The 17,461-nt window shown below is 45.5% G+C and overlaps 1 protein-coding gene across 1 annotated transcript in view; it reads left to right on the plus strand.

The window, feature by feature from the left end:
- The window catches only part of LOC146861793 (uncharacterized), a 379,950-nt gene extending 367,910 nt beyond the window's left edge, over positions 1 to 12,040 (plus strand). The window contains exon 7 of the mRNA XM_085643196.1: positions 11,865 to 12,040. The gene's annotated coding sequence lies outside the window, so the exon portion shown is untranslated. The remainder of the gene's footprint in view (positions 1 to 11,864) is intronic.
- Positions 12,041 to 17,461: the final 5,421 nt, after the last annotated feature.

A 17,461-nucleotide genomic window follows, 5' to 3' on the forward strand; every position in this document is an offset into this window, starting at 1 on the left:
GGAGATATTTTCTAGTTTGGTTTTTAAAGAACAGTACTTTCTGGGACAAGAATATGCCACACTACAGGGTGGTCATCATTGAGGGCGGCACCCTGTACCCCACTGGTCGGGGGTAATCCCCTGCTTGCCGGCCAAGAAGCCTGGATAAATATGGGAGAGCTACCCAGCAACTTTGATCCCTGCCTAGCCAAGCTACCAAGGGTTATGCAAGGATTCATTTATTGAGAAATTGACTGGACCTTATTTGTGATTGTGGTGTTATTACTAGGTGTAGGTACCTACCTGCCCTTACTAATAAACCACCTTCCAACAGCACAGAACTAATAAATGTTATCTCAACTCAACTTCCCTCTTACCCCTCTCTCTCTCCCTTAAACATCAGGTCTACTAATTATTTTGTTTTCAAGACTGTGCTTTTGCTTTCATCTATGTATGTGCCTTTAGTTCTCTACCTTGACTTGCATGAATGCTTTTGATCAAAAAGGTGTGATGCCTGAAGCCTACGTGTAACTTCTCTCGTCACGACCCATGGCTGGAGCATCTTCCTCACCCCCGCTGCCTCTCACCAAAGCCAAAAACTTTGACAACTGAGGTTGTCATTGATGACAACCTCATTATGGGTGCCCAAGTATCGACTATGACCTCTTCAGCCTATTACATCTTAAAATCGATCAGGAAATATACACCATTTGAATGTATCAGCCACATCCAGGATATGCACTATGGCAGTGAAGGTGCTGCAGGATACCGGGACTGCTCTCCTGAACACTGGTGGGGGGGTCCGCTCCGATGGTCTGTAGTAATTGCATACCAGCAGTCAAGCTCCTGAGAGAAAGAGCAATAGCAGATAAAACGTTACTTATCTTTGTGTGCAGCTGTGGTGCACTGGGCGACCACCACCATGGATAAAGCAGAAAGAACGCAAGCCAGGCTCACATTCAAAACACTAGGTTCCACAAAACAGCTGTCTGAAGCAGGCACATCAGAGGGGCAGCCCACGTGAACCACGGAGAGTAGTGCTCTTGAAACTACACTGCTGGCTGAGTAAAATGGTTTGCAATCCATTGACGGCAAAATTGACTCCTTGAATATATGGATAAACAACAATGGATAAACAACATGGCGGCTAAAATGGATAAGCAATCTGTGCGTATTGCAGAGACGGAACACAGAATTTCCAAATCGGAGGACGAACTGCAGATGGTGAGCTCAAAGAGTTTGAATATGGAGCGTGTCCGGACAATCATACAAGCCAAAACAAAGTCCTCAAAGCGCGCTGCAGCCTTAATAATCTACGCAATACTGGTGTGCCAGAGTCCACCAACACTGGGAGAATGGAGATCTACATTGAAGAGGTGCTCAAGGCGGTGTTTGGTGCTGAAAACTTGTCTGCTCTATTGGTTGTGGAGAGGGCACATCGCTCGCTTGCGGCACGCCCCCCACCGGGGATTCCTCCACGCTCTAATATAGTGAAGCTCCTGAATTATCGAGATGGAGATACAGTACTCAGGCTAGCCAGAAAAAAGGGAGTAGCAGTACTAAGGAAATCAGGCTTCTTTCTGCCCAGACTTAACGGCTACAGTACAGGCTGCACAAAGGGAGTTTCTGGCTGTCAAGCTGCAGCTACAAAAGGCAAATATTTCATATGCCATTTTGTATCCAGAGCATCTTCTAGTGGAACATCACGGCAAGCAGCAAATTTTTTTGACACCCAAGGCGGCCAAAAACTACCTGAAAAAGATACTGTCTACCGTACAAGCCCGAAGCAATTCGGATGTTGAAGACGGAGAAGCCTGAATATAAGATTTGAACAATGGGTGAAATTGTCGCTACAGTCGCCCTGAGACACTACCAGTATGAATATGGGACCGTTCTCCCTAGCAGTGGGAAGTACTATATAATTCCATAGACCATTGTACGTTTCAGTGGGTGGGGAGCGGTCGTGATTATGCCTGTTAACCTTGCCACATCCACCCACCTGGAGGGAGATTGGGCTACTGGCGAACCCCCGTGAGGCAGCACCCCAGATAAGTTCAGCACAGTGTGCTGTAATTTTCTTGTCTTGATTTTTTTTTTCTTCTAAAAATCTCAATGTTGCATTGGTGTATGTTCCTTAATTGTTGAGGATACCATTGGCTATTTGGGGCCGCTGAAGTGGGGTGGGGGAAATTCACTTGTTTAGTTTAGGTATACCTGTACCGACATGCACAATGGTCCTGCCCGCACAACCCTGCTATTAAATACTGAGTATACTGGCACTACACTATAAAGAGACACTATGACCGGATGGATGACAGTGTAAACTTTAGTACACGGAACATGAGAGGCCTTAATAACCCCCGAAAGGTTAGGCTAGTGCTGCAATACTTTAACAGACGCAATATTCATGTGACCCTGTTGCAGGAGACGCACCTTGGTGGGCGGTCAGACAACACTATAGTGAGTGACCAAGTCGGCGATATGTCGCTTAGCCTTTTTCGTATTCCACATATTCACGGTGGTCCTGCTGCTGAGTAAGCATGGGATTCTCTTTGCACTCACAGCTCACCATGTAGATGATCAAGGTAGGCTCATAATCGCATGGGCCAGTTAGCAGGTACCGATGTGACATTAGTTAATACCTATGCACCATATATAGATGATCAAACAGGCAGCCGAGGTATAATGGGGTGGGATGGATTAATACGGCCTGGAAGATGCTTGACATCTGAGGCACCCGACAACGAGGGAAGGTACATATGTTTCCACAGTCCACAGAACCTTTTCGAGACTAGGCTATTGGCTACTCTCTACTGAGGTGTGCCAATGGATGGATAACGTACGGAGCATCCCTAAGACACTGTCTGATGATGTGCCGGTCCTGTTGCAACTGAAGGTATCAAGTGTAGCTCCTGCGCTGTTTGTCTGCCATTTTAGCCCGGCAGCGCTCCTGGATGCAGCTTTTAAAGAGGAGGTGCCTAAGGTGATAGAGTATTTTGCATTAAATGCAGGTTAGGTGACAAGTCAGAGCTCACTGTGGGAAACTTTCAAAATTACACTCAGGGAAATTCATAAGCACACAAACAGGGGTACTGAGAAGTATCATAACACAATTAAATAAGGCGGAAGATAAGCTAAACTCTTTAGAAAGAGAATATGAACGTCACCCAATGGAGGCTATCCTAGCGTCTATTAGAGAGCAGCTGTCGGACTATGAATCCATGCCAGATCAAGAGGCGCGCTTTATGTCAAAACGTCATGTGGCCCGAGTAAGGGCGGGAGAGGTGGTCGTAGCCTTGCACAAAAGCTGAGATCGCAGAAAGATTCAGAAGCCATAATCCATATAGTGGATGAAGGAGGTACAACGTGCTACTCAAACAAAACAATACATCAAGCATTTAAAACATTCTATGCAAGTCTATATGGATTTAAAAACACTGCATCACTGATGCAATTGAACCATTATCTAGAGAATGTGGCACTTGCATGGCTGTCGCCGGGACAAAGAGAGTACCTGTCGCAGCCAGTGACAGTTGACGAGGTGAGGGAGGCGATCAGTGCATTGCCGAATGGTAAGGCCCCGGGAATGGACGGCTTCACTGGGGAGTTCTATAATGAATTTTCTGACCTACTAGCTTCACACCTGCACGCAGTTTGAGGAGGCACATGACAGTGGTGCACTGCCGCCCTTGTTGAAAGAGGCAATCATAATAAATTGCTGAAACCAGACAAAGCGCGAGAAAGATGTGAATCCTACAGACCACTATCTCTTATAAATATAGATGCAATTGTCCCGGCTAAGATACTTGCTCTACAGCTACAACCACTGATGTCCCAGCTAGTATTTCCTGATCAATCTGGTTTCATAACTGCACGATCCGCTACGCAAAATCTCCATACGATATTTGCATTGCTACACTAAATAGGGCCTACCCTACCAGCAGCTGCAGTCCTGCTAGATGCCGCCAAAGCTTTTGATTCCATTTTATGGACATATGTGTGCTATACTGGCGAACATGGGGATGCCTGAGGCGTTCTTACGATGGATCAGATTACTGTATGAATCTCCAACTGCGCAAGTGCATATGAATAACAATACAACAGATGCTTTAGGGTGCACAGAGGGACAAGACAGGGCTGTCCTCTGTTGCCTCTTATTCACAATCCTTATGGAGGCACTAGCCTGCATGATTAGGCAAAAACATGCGGCTGCAGTGCTCAGTTTTCACTTGCCCCCACTGATTATGTCATTATATGCTGACGATATGACACTTTAGGTTAGGGACACGGTCGTCAATCTAGGACAGGTATTTCAGGAATATACTGGCCTGTGTATAATCTGGGCAAAATCAATAATTCCAACGCTCACATCAGGGATGCAACCACATGCCATTACATTTCCACTGGAATGGGCATCAGTCCCTGTCAAGTATCTAGGAGTGTGGGTGCATAGAGACCCCAGTGTAGTACTGCAGGAACACTATGTAAATGTAAATGTGTTTGTACTTGTATAGCGCACTGCCACCCCCAACGGGGGCATCCTGGCGCTTTTACTCATACCGCTGTGGAACCCTTCCTGGCTTTCCATGTGAGGTGTCCACTCCTGGGCACCCCCATGGTGAGGCCAGGCATCCCAGCGCTGTTGGGGCCGTTGTGGAGATTAAGCAAGCTATTGCCCAGAGTTGCAGCGTGGGACCCATGATTAGAATAGGCACTGAGGCGAGAATATCCGGTCCGCGGAATTTATGGCCCGAGACCCTGCCGTGACGGGAATCGAAGCCTGGTCCCGGACCAGTGCTCTGCATCGAGGTCTGCCACTCTAACCATTGAGCCACACTTCTCCACTATGGGAGAGTAATGTCCAAGCTTGAAGTCCTAGTTGCACATTGGATTAAGCTTCCGTTCTCTTTAGCTGACAGGTTGGCAGTTATTAATATGGTAATACTCGAGGTGTCACTAGGTGCCAAAGCTGTTTAAATTACCTCCCAAAAAAAGAAGACAGCTTATTTAGAGCTACTTAAAGCTCCATAAGGCCCTCCCCCGCTCCTATTGTACTAAAACTATTTCCTTCCTACTACACGTATTGAGGGGCCACCCACCCCAGAGAAAAAAAACTCTCCCGGATACTATCCTTACTAATTAAAAGCGCCAAAAGCGCCTGAAATTCAGCCCCTTTTTCTGTGCAGCAGCATACACAAACAATAACAATCTAGCTTGCACTTAGACGCACTTGGAGATAAATCATACCTTTTTGTAGAATTATAGGAGCCAAAAAAAAAACATCGCTACCCCACCAAGTCCCAATGTTCCAAAGGCCCAGAGTCCCAAAGTCCCAGCTCCAGCCCAAAGGTGCAAAACTCTCCAATAGTTACCTTAGCCCTTTACACGCCGAGTAAGGGGTAAGGCAGCAACCCCAAGCCTTCTCCAAGCAAAGCACCGATCCGTTATGGTCACTAGGAGACAGAAAAAGACTCTTCTAGAACCAGCATTATACCTCCCGTCTCCAGACCGCGAACTTCCCCAGATCCCAAACGGAAGATCGGTCGGCGGGCGAACCTGCAAGCCTACAAGCCTGCAGTCCTGTGAGCAGACGGGGGCGTTCACTGCGCGGTGCCGCGGACCGGCAGGCTTGCTGTTCGCGGTGCACTTCAGCACATGTCTGCCGCCACAAACCTCCCCAAAACCGCAAACTGCTGAGCGGGACCCAGCCGGACCAAAGCTCCGAATGCGGTGACGGGGGCTGGGGCGAGAACAAGAAGATGATATCCCTGCAGGAAGAAGCGGAGACACTGGTTAACCACCGCCAACCAGCAGCATCAGGACAGCGGGAGATCAGCTATCCCGTGGAGGTTTCCGGAACTCGACCCGTAACTGGCTAACTAGCTGGCCGCCATGTTCCCCCGTTAATCCCTCCACCTACATTTATGAGGCCTACTTCAAGTGTACATTTACAGTGTTTAAGTAGCATAAACACTAATCCAACTGCCAACATGTTTTATACCTCACTTTTCTCTTACAGCTTCATTATTCATTGACAGCTCACAATGTTACGCCTAGCCACGTACGAAAGTCCAACTCTTCTCATGTCACAGTTGTAAGTCTAACCATGTTTCTCAAGGCCTCAATCTGTGTGTCTGTGCCTCTTAGTGGTGACATGATACATCAAAAGAGACCTACAAGTACTAGAATACCTCTGTTTCACACTACATGCTCTCTACATTTCTGTAGAAGAAGGTGTATGTATTACTTTCTCCTCATTATACAAGGCAGGTGGTTGTTGAACTCTGTATTCAAGGGCTTCTGTGAGACCTACATAGGTAACAGAAGTCTGCTTCTGCAACTTAATGCTCTAGTAGGACTGACAAGATTTGTGCACCTGTATGATGAGCTACACAGTTTTTAAGTCAGGGTCATCAGATGCACAACACATGTCAGAATACATGTAGAAGTAAACCCATGCCTCGGTCATGATAGCATGCAGATATTCTATCTTGACAGGGTGCAATTTCCATTTAAAGGTGACACCTAAACCTTTGCGGCCTACTTCAAGTGTACCTTTCAGAGACTCATATGAAGTAGCATAAACACTAATCCATTTGCCATCATGTTCTGAACATCACTTTTCTCTTGCTGCTTCATTCTTCACTTACAGCTCACAATAGAAGCATATAGATACTGCAATTCGTCATTTGCGCACCTCATACTCTCGAACAAAATTTGTGCATAGCGCTGGGGGTACGGCGCGTACCTATGGGGTGGGGGGACGGCGCGTACCTAAGGGGGTGGGGGTATGGCGCGTACCTACGGGGGTGGGGGGACGGCACGTACCTACGGGGGTGGGGGGACGGCACGTACCTACGGGGGTGGGGGTACGCGCGTACCTACCGGGGTCGGGGGACGGCGCGTACCGGACCCCCTTTTCCTCGTGCATCCTGGCGTACTTAGCTTTTCCGGCACTTTTTGGCTCCCGTAAAAATATAGCCGTGCGGAGTGCTGTGGGTACGAATCGTACTTGCTGGTTCGTAAAACGCTGCCTGACTCCGTCCGGACGTCACGTACGCGATGTCCCGGTTCGGAATTGTGGGTATTTTTTGGCCGGACGGTGTTTTGTACGACTCGTACGGAAATGGCATTTCTGTACGAATCGTACTTGCGGGTTTGTAAGGTGGTTTTCCCGGGTACGAGTCGGACGGAGAATACGCTCCGTACGACCATTCGTACCCGGGTTTTACAGGATCGGAATCGGCACCAATATAGTATGCACAACCTATTTCAATCTTATTTCAGTACAATAAAACAGACTATAAAACAGGTTCGTACATTTGGTAACATATTTGAAACATGACATTTCTCTAATGCTAAGCATGCTTTATGAACAGTGCATTGCAAGGTTAAAAATATCATTGCAAACACTGAAATGCTCCTACACAATACATAACACACCTTACACATTTGCAACTCACCTCCAAAATACTATTGCAGAATATGAAAATATCAGAAACTCCCTTTCTTTGCCACACAATTAATGTGATGCACCACTCTCAACAATGTAAAACCAGTAATGGTAAACTTCCCCTCTCTTTTTGCTCAGAAATTAGTGTAAGTAACAAAACAAAAATACTCGATTTTTTTCTAATTCCAAAACACTTTTCTATTGGATACACATATTAATCCTTTATTACCCTCTTCTAAAAGTACCCAATCTGATTCCGTAACTTACTGGAGTTGCGACTCCACCGCGGTGCTGTAGTGTAGCATCGCAAAGGAATCACGAACCCTTACGGGAGTTCAAAAACCTAATACCCTCAATACTAGTACATTTTTAAGAACATACCACTTCTAAACATAGTACTGATTTGGGAAAACTTACTTTAGAAGCCTATCACATATATATAATTTACCATTTCCTATTTTGAAACTACAGTTAACTTTCAACCCTTCCCCCATGCTGCTTAATCCTAATTTCCATAGTAACAGTTTCTGCAACATGCAGCTATACCAGCAGCTCACAAGTTCACCACATTTTCAAATTGAGCACACTAGCTTACAAATGCAAATAGCAGGTGTGGTTGACTTTTGCAAAATATTAGCTTATCCTGTCTACTGTACCTTTCAAAAAATGTTCTATAACCAATCAGAAAGATGCTTGTTCTTCAAAGTAACATGCATCCTATTTTTGAGTACACAATGTTTATAAACAACCAGTTATCTCCTTTTTCTAAAACATAATCTCTACCATTTTAGATACCTCTCATTGTAACAACTGACTTATTCAGCTACAGTTATCTTTTGATTCATTTCACATGCCCCTTCAAAATTCTTACAATATGGATTGTAGAACACAGCTATGTTTTCTGGGGCAAAAGGTATGCTGAACACAGAGGTAATGACAAAGACCTATTTTTACAGAACCTGGATGTTTGTGCAGACAGGAATAAAAAGGCACCAATTGATGCCTTTGTTTAAAACCTTTTTGCATCTCCTATTCCCTTACCTCATGTTTGTGCACTGTGGTGGCAATGACCTAGACACATTGACTGGGCTAGGATTGGAGATTCTAATGAAGGATACCTTTGCAAAACTGATATTGCTTTTCCCTCACACTGTCTTTGTATACTGTAATATATGCAAAAACAATAGTTGATGGACAGAATGCAGAACAATGTCATAAATCCACCCCAGTACACAGATCTGGGCCTAAATCAATTGTTTTTTGCTCACCATGCCATTCCAGTTTGAGCCCAGCCATATGCAAATCAGTCTTGACCCTGTGCCTCATGGGAACAGTCCAGACCAAACTGCCAAGCCAGGACCTCCCTGGACTGGAAACAAGCATCCTCGGACTGGTTTTGGGGTTTCACCCCTCTTCAGCCAGGATACCTTGATGCCAGTGGCATGGAGAGCACAGGACCCACGTCTGGGCATACCGGTCCCACTCGGGGTGACAAATGCAAAAACAACAGTTGATGTACAGAATGGAGAGCAATGTCATACATCCACTTCAGTGCAGAGATCTGTGCCTAAATCCATCGATTTTTTTCTCACCATGCCATTCCAGTTTGAACCCAGCCTTATGCAAATCAGTCTTGACCCTGTGGCTCATGGGAACAGTCCAGCCTGAACTGTCTGGGGGTGAGTGCTTGCAATGTTCAACACTCTGTCCATCATCCCCTTTGGTTTTACTGTAATATATGCCAAAGACAGAAATGGAAGTGGTCAAATCAGTTCTGTCCACAGATTGACAAAGCTTGGAAGCATGGTAATAAAGCTGTTTCTGCTTAACTCAGAGACCATAACATGGGCTCTATCTATAACAACAATCTACGTTTTGACATGCATGACAGCTACAGAAGTGATGGAGTTCACTTCGCAGATGAAGGGAACAGAGTGTTTCTCAACAACCTTAAGTTGTGCATCCGGACTTACATGTAGCTGCAACAAAGACATACTGAACACAACGGCTCTTCTTAGAGCCACCCTATAACCTAAGGATGAAACTTGTATATTTTTAAACATATATATCTATTTAAATATTTACCGGATTCGCAAACCCATCATGAATCTGCAAAAAAAAAGTACGAATTCAACACCTACAACACATTTCATTTTCCACTTTAACATTTAATTTGTATTTTAAAATTTTATTTCTAACTCTGTCAGTTTTAATGTGATTAAAAAGCTCACTCTCACTAGCTCTAATTATTTATTTAAGATGGATCCTTGACTCTAGCGCAACATTACACTGGGGGGCCACACTGAGCGCCGCAGTAGAGTTGCGACTCCTACAACATTAGAATTGTTTCATTTTTATTTAATGCCCTCGACTTCTCTATGCCGATTTCGGTCCTGGGGACCCCATTCCCCGGGGCCAGGCCGAAAGTGTATGCTGGGCCTGCACAGCCCCCCTCCAATTATTTAAACGAAGCGCGGGAGACCGCTCTTTGTTTTTTAAAACTTTTTGGCATGATTTGCAAATCCACCGTGACTCCCACTGAATTATAAAAATGCCTTTTTGGCGCTGGGGTGTCCCTGTAGGATGCCCTCAGCAGGCCTAGGGGGTAAGGGTGTTTCTAGCCTACCCCTTTTTCTTGTTTTTCATTTTTTTCATCAGACACGGTTCAACTGAGTCACAAGATGGCTGCAAATACTTCCTGGTTTGAACTCTTGGCAGCCAATCAGATTGCAGGCAAGAGATCAGGAGGGTTCGCGGAATCCACCGCGCCCACAATTGTATATCTGAGAAATGCTTGAATATATCTGGAACTACTGAACGGATTTGCATCACTTGACAAAAAGAGTGCTTTCCGAACCAACTGCTACCATTTTGCCACATTTGGTGTAATTCAGTTCAGCAGTTCGGGCTGTAGCCGTGTCTAAAGTTTCCTATGGAAATTAACATAGAGAAAACGTGTTTTGGGTCCCTTCTTTTTCTCAGCCCCCGCTTTATCAAAACTTTCAACACAGCAGTTGGAGTGACCACCCCATTAGTTATGAAGAATTTGCTAAGATTCTTCAAATGACGCCAAAGAAATTGGCAAAAGAAAAAACGCTTTTAGATTGGAAACAAGGTCCTAACTATAAATACCTAGTAGCGACCTCCAGTAGGTAATATATATATATATATATATATATATATATATATATATATATATATATATATATATATATATATATAATATACAAAACACAGGGGCCAGCCGAACTCGCAGCGGGTGCAACCGGGAAGTGGTGGTGGAAACCACTTATTACACAGCAAAAACAAGGAGTTCATGGTACTCCCAAGGTCCGGTGCACTCACGGGGTATGTGTCGGCTATAAAACATCCACAGACGTGTTTCTGGCTCTTGCCGTCATCAGTGCGGAAAAGCCGTCAAGAAAAACATCCCCTCGCCTGCCGCTGTTAGAACGAAAACTCTGTGGGACACTCACAGAGTTTTCGTTCTAACAGCGGCAGGCGAGGGGATGTTTTTATTGACGGCTTTTCCGCACTGATGACGGCAAGAGCCAGAAACGCGTCTGCGGATGTTTTATAGCCGACACATACCCCGTGAGTGCACCGGACCTTGGGAGTACCATGAACTCCTTTTTTTTGCTATATATATATATATATATATATATATATCTCTTTCCATACTCCTTCCATATTCACAGGCCTTACATCTACTACGCCCAGTTAATGCCCTTCTGAGGCTTCAACAAGTGTGTTTTCTCTTCCTGCATTACAATAATGTGTACTAACTTATTCTTAACCGATTGTGCCAATACATATATTTGCACAGTCAGTTAAGAATAAGTTAGTACCCAATAGTGTAATGCAGGAAGAGAACATACACTCTTGTTGAAGCCTCAGAAGAGCCTCAAGAGCTGTAGTAAGGCCTGTGAATATGGAAAGAGTATCACAGAGGGTAAGAACAACTTGAATGAGACATTCAAAATCAGACATGCTGTACACTGTAGAACAGAATATGCCATTTACATGCTTGGGTGTCCATGCCACAAAAACTACATAGGAGGTACCAAACTGGAGGTACACAAATGGATACTACAGCACATAAGGGTCATAAGGAACCAGGAAGAGAGTTATCCCACAGCAAAACACTTAAAGAGCTCTCATAACAGTGAACCTAGCCTATTGACATACAGTTTGATAGACTGTATTCTGAAAACACCAAGAATGGGAACACTGCAAAGATTGGAATTAAAATATATATTCTTAGATTTCACACTAGAGAGCCCAACAGGTTAAATATTGGCTAAGAAATGTACACACATCTTTTGACACTTTTTACATTTACTTGAATTGAAATATGTTATGTTTTTAGACCACCTTAATTTAGTTTTTGCACTTCTCTAATCTACACTTTTTATATTTAATCTCATTGCAGGTGTGCTGGCAGGAGGAGAAACAGATAGAGTAATGGCTTTTGAGAAGGAGCTGCACTCATGTGGAAAACCACAAGGCAATTAGGAATAAGCGTACCATCCACCACTGGCGTTCTACCTTTCATGATTAATAAAACTTGCCCACAGGGGCCCAATATGTAATAAGGGCAAACTCAAATTGCGTCAGTGGTGCAATTTTTTTTTCAAGTAATTTATGTCTAGATGTGTTTAATAGCATTTTCAAAAACAGAAAATATTCCATCAGCAATGGCAGTAAAAAGCAATAGACTCTATCATACATCCATTTAACAAGGAAAAGAAAGTACATTGCTGACAAATAGTCTCGCCTATTCGTATCACTGTCATGGCTAGGAGGACACTGCATTGCAAAAGACAGCACTGTGTATATAGAACAAAAAAACTGAAACAACCCCTCCCTCGCCCGGTCCGATATCCCTCAGCCCCTGACTGACCAAATCATGCCTCACCACACTAATGATTCCATTCAAACAGTGGGAGCAGGTGGTAGCTCTGTCCCCAAGTCGGAGAGTCGCAACACCCTAAGGTATTTGGGCTGCGTGATTTCATTGAATTCAGCTAAGAGCAATTTTAAAAATGGACTCCATATTTTCTAGAAAGAGGCAGCAGAGCCACTCAGTGTGGCTGAAATGCGTTCCATCCCAATGATGTGCCATATGCAGTGAAGCCACCCCACATATGTGGGGATAGTGTTCATCCCCCAATGCATGAAGATACTTTATAAAGCTGCACCCAATGCTAACCCCATCTGACGCCCTTTCCTGCTCTTCAGGGGAAATGTAACGGGGTTAGGTAGACTCAGGACTACATACACCGGGAGCCGCGGGATCTCAGCATCAAACAGGTCATCTATCTTGTCCAATATTTTGGACCAATAGAGGGACAGCAGAGGGCATTCCCACAATATATGAAGCAGGGTGCCCTCTTTATCACGGCCCCGCCAGCAGGTGGGACTCCTCTGAGGGTTGCCCCTATGAAGGCGCACCGGTGTTAGATACCAATAAGTTGCTATTTTCAATGCGGTTTCGATGCTAGCTACATTACGGAAGTATGCTTTGCTCTGTAATAAATGCCCTCCCAGCCCCTCCCAGAGAGATCACCTCCCAACTCTAACCCCCATTGACGCTGACTCGGAGTTGCCTGTGGACCCAGACCACCCTGGAGCATATCATACATTTCCGATATTATCCCTTTGTAAGTTTAGTGATTACCATTTTTCTTATGTGGTCAGTTTGCGACCCCGCCCGTCCCCTTATCTCGGGCTGGAGGACCCAGTGACGTATCTGCAGATACCCCAGTCTCTCAGTCTCAGGGATCCCATATTCTAGCCTCTGGGCAAACGAGATCACCCCAGAAAGATCAAATAAGTGGCCCACCGAGCGGCACGAAGTATCACGCCAGACCCGAAATGATTTGTCTGGCAAGCCGGGGGTGAAGTCGCTATTGCCAAACAAAGGGGTCAGTGGAGAGGGAAAAGTCGTGAGTTTCTTGGATGTTGCCACCGCATCCCAGACCGCCATTACCGACTTAGTGATCGGAGAGCCCATCAGGCCCGCGGCCACTGTGACCTCCGGAGAGAGGAGACTTTCCACAAGGGAGTGCCAGCTAGCGCCCTATCCTGGAAAAGCCATCACTTTTCAGACTCCGGCCTTGCCCACTCCACTAAATACCGTAGTTGGTCCGATTTATATTAGGTAAAGAGATCTGGTATGCCGAGGCCCCCATGCTCAGGGCGCATTTTCCCCGGGGCTTTGCCCATCCATGGCCTCTTTCCCGCCTATACAAACTGATTGACGCTGCAGCGATGCAAGCATTCCAGCGGGAAGTGAAGCGGGCAAGGTTTGGAATAAGTAAAGTGCCCTATGAAGCGGGGACAATTTAACCGCGGCTGCCCGCCCTTTTTCAAGTACTTTAGAGTAATGTAGTCACACTCAGTCATACATTACATTAAGTTTTGCCAACTAGAGCAAATTTTTCTCATATGAATCCCAATATTGTGTTCAAAATGTGAGTTGTTCAAAACTGCCCAGAGATGTTCAATCAGTGATGTAATCAGTGATGTCACTGACCATGTAATGAATGATGTAATATGTGACGTCATCAGCAGTGCATTGCGGGGGCGCGAGTTATAGTTAGCTAAACTAACTATAACGGGGGAATTTCTATGGTTTTGTATGAGTGAAATGTCCAACTAACTATAACGTCCCTGAAACCTATGGTTTTTTCAGTGAATTTGTAAGGTTTTTAAAATGGTAATTTCTAACTATAACGGGCCTGAAACCTATGTTTTTTTCAGTGAATTTCAATGTTTTTTTAAATGCTAATTTCTAACTATAACATCCCTAAAACCTATGGTTTTTTCAGTGAATTTCAAAGGTTTTTTAAATTTTCCATTTACACACTTTCCAAAGCACAATGTAATGCTCGCAGTTGTTCGCCAAACTGCATTAATTGATAGATGTAATTTGGAAAGAGAACAAACAAATCCTCTTCTAAAACCGTGGTCATGGCAGCAAACACCCATGTTCACATGGTCTCTATACAGAAGTGCATCTTGATCCCTCAGACACCTGTATAGAAGGGCATCCTGTGCCATAAGACACCTGTGAGAGGTGCATCTTGATCCCTCGGATACATGGAAGAGGTGCATCTTGATCCCTCTGACACCTGTAAGAGGTGCATCTTGATACTACAGACACCTGTACTGAAGTGTATCTTGATCCCTCAGACACCTGTAAGAGGTACATCTTGATAATACAGACACCTGTAAGAGGTGCATGCACCTTGAGCCTACAGACACCTGAACGCCATCTTGCTTCCTCTGACACCTGTAAGAGGTACATCTTGATACCACAGACACCTGTACAGAAGTGCATCTTGATCCTAAAGACCCCTTGTCAGAAGGGCATCTTGCTCCCTCTGACACCTGTAAGAGGTGCATCTTGATACTATAGACACCTGTACTGAAGTGCATCTTGATCCCCCTGACACCTGTACGAGGTACATCTTGATAATACAGACACCTGTGAGAGGTGCATGCACCTTGAGCCTACAGACACCTGAACGGCATCTTGCTTCCTCTGACACCTGTAAGAGGTGCATCTTGATACCACAGACACCTGTACAGAAGTGCATCTTGATACTAAAGACCCCTTGTCAGAAGGGCATCTTGCTCCCTCTGACACCTGTACATACGTGCATCCTGCTCTCACAGACACCTGTACAGAAATGCATCTTGCTCCCTCAGACATCTGCACAAAAGTGCATCTTGTGCTCAGAAGCTACATCTTGCTCTCGCAGATACCTGTACTGAGGAGCATCCTGCTCACAGACACCTGCACATAACTGAATCTTGCTCACAGACACCTGTAAAGAAGTGTATCTTGTTCTCACAAACTGCATCTGGCTCTCACATACACTGGTACAGAACTGCATCTTGCTTTCACAGATTCCTGAACATGACTCCACCTTTCTCCTACAGACACCTGTACAAAGCTGCATCTTACTCTCAAAGACACCGCTACAGAGCTGTATTCTTAGACACTGGTACAGAATTGCATCTTGACCTCACAGGCACCTGAGCAGAACTTTATCTTGCTCCTACAGACACCTGTACAAAACTGCATCTTGTTCTCACAGACACTTCTACAGAACTGCATCTAGCTCACAAACATCCGCATTCATTCTGAATCTTGCCCAGAGACACGTGGTGAACTCCACACTTTTCACGGGCACCCTATTCTATAACCAGCCCCTCTCCTCACGATCACATAATTCACATAGGTCGTACCCTGGCACACCACTGGATCTGGATACTGTGCTTCCTGAGGTGACAATGTATTCTGTAAACAGCTCCAAGCTCTCACCAATACCTTATCCTGCACAGCAACTTCTGGTCAATTGTCCAGCACAAAAGCAGCTTTTACTCCCATACACTTCACGCACATCTTTTCTCAGAGAGAGCTCGTGCTCTTAGACCCCTTGTGCCAACGTCGGATTAGGAACGCGGACACTCGGGCATTGCCCGAGGGGCTGGTATCCGAATTTCAGCTGTGGGCTGCTTTTTTGGAGCAGCCTGGGGGGACGATTTGCATATTGAGCAGGGGCAGTTGGCCTGAGCAAAAGTGGCCTCACTTGTTTTCAGGTGTTTCACCAGTGTATACTAATCCGAACATTTGTTTTTAAACCCCCCCCCCCCCCCCTCCTTTTTTTAATAAAATTTCGCCGAAGCAGTGTTTTGTGGAAAAGCTATATGCAAATGTGTTCACTTTTTTTTTAGCGTGCCTGGGCCGATTTATACCCCAATCCAACCCTGCCTTGTGCTATGTACAGCCTGTGCTAGACATGTTTTCTGCATACAGCTCCTGCTCGCACAAAGATCATGTCCTCCTCCTGGTGTTGATGATACCTTTCATGAACAGGGCTCGTGCTCTCTGACACATTGTCCTGCATTAAGCTAATGCTCCCAGACTGGTATTGACTTACACACAGCTCCTGCTCTCATTGACCACACTGTGACACTGTGCCTTTAGTATGTGAGAGATGGGCCCAGGCCGCCAATTTTCTAAGGGGGCACATGAAGCTGTGTGCATCAAAGTTTTGCCAACAGCAGCACCCTACTTCTTAACTATCATAGGGCAGCGATGTTTTTAACACCACTTTAGCCACCTTCCTTGCCCTCCCTTACCCCCTGACCCCTACTGGCACACATCAACAAAATGATTGTCTGTGGGAGGCAGATAAGCTATTGGTGATTTAGGTGAGCTGGGGAGGTCCACGGATGTTTGTGTTCAGGAGCCAGTTCCTGCTCATCCAGGTGCTGACCAAAAGGGACCCTAAAAGGGACCTGTGCTGCCTCAGTTAATTCACTACCATCAGCAAGGGTGCCAAATGTATTTCTGCCCACACCCTGGGCGCTGTTAAAGCAAAGGCTCTGCATACACACATTTTCCTGCACAGTCTCCCACTGACTCCTTGTCCATCAAACAACTCCTCTCTGCCACATGCACCCAGCTCCCACTCTAGCACATACAGCAGTTCCCGTCCTCCCAGACACGCCATTGACATTCTGCCGAGTCGCCGGCCTTGGAGCTCAGCTCCACCGTCATTTCCGGCCCTCGTGCGCCTTGGATTTCCTGGTGATTTGTTGCTTCTAGAAATCTTGCCACTGTCCACACGGGCTGGCTGACAGGTCCGGCAGAGAGGAGATAGGAGCAGGGGGAGGAGGCTGAGGGGAGGGGCTCTGCTAATGAGGAGATGAGCTGAGGATTAACCATGTTAGGACACAGCTGAGTGACTGAGGTCAGCGCTCAGGCAAAACAGATGATTTTAACATACTCCTCGTGTTTAGTGCACTATAGGGACTTGTAGGTGTTGTGCATCCACGTGTTTAAATAGCGAGTCCCTTTGTGTGTGTGGGCCTAGCCTAGGTGAATGTTGATGTGTTTAAATGTGAGTGCATGCCTAGGGTTCTTGGGATTGTGCAAACATCTTGAGTGCATGTTGCTTTCTATACGTCAGAATGTATTTGTGCGATGGTGTGTCTGCTTCCGTTTGTCTG

Source organism: Triturus cristatus, chromosome 2_2, assembly GCF_964204655.1.
Source record: "Triturus cristatus chromosome 2_2, aTriCri1.1, whole genome shotgun sequence".
Taxonomy (NCBI): domain Eukaryota; kingdom Metazoa; phylum Chordata; class Amphibia; order Caudata; family Salamandridae; genus Triturus; species Triturus cristatus.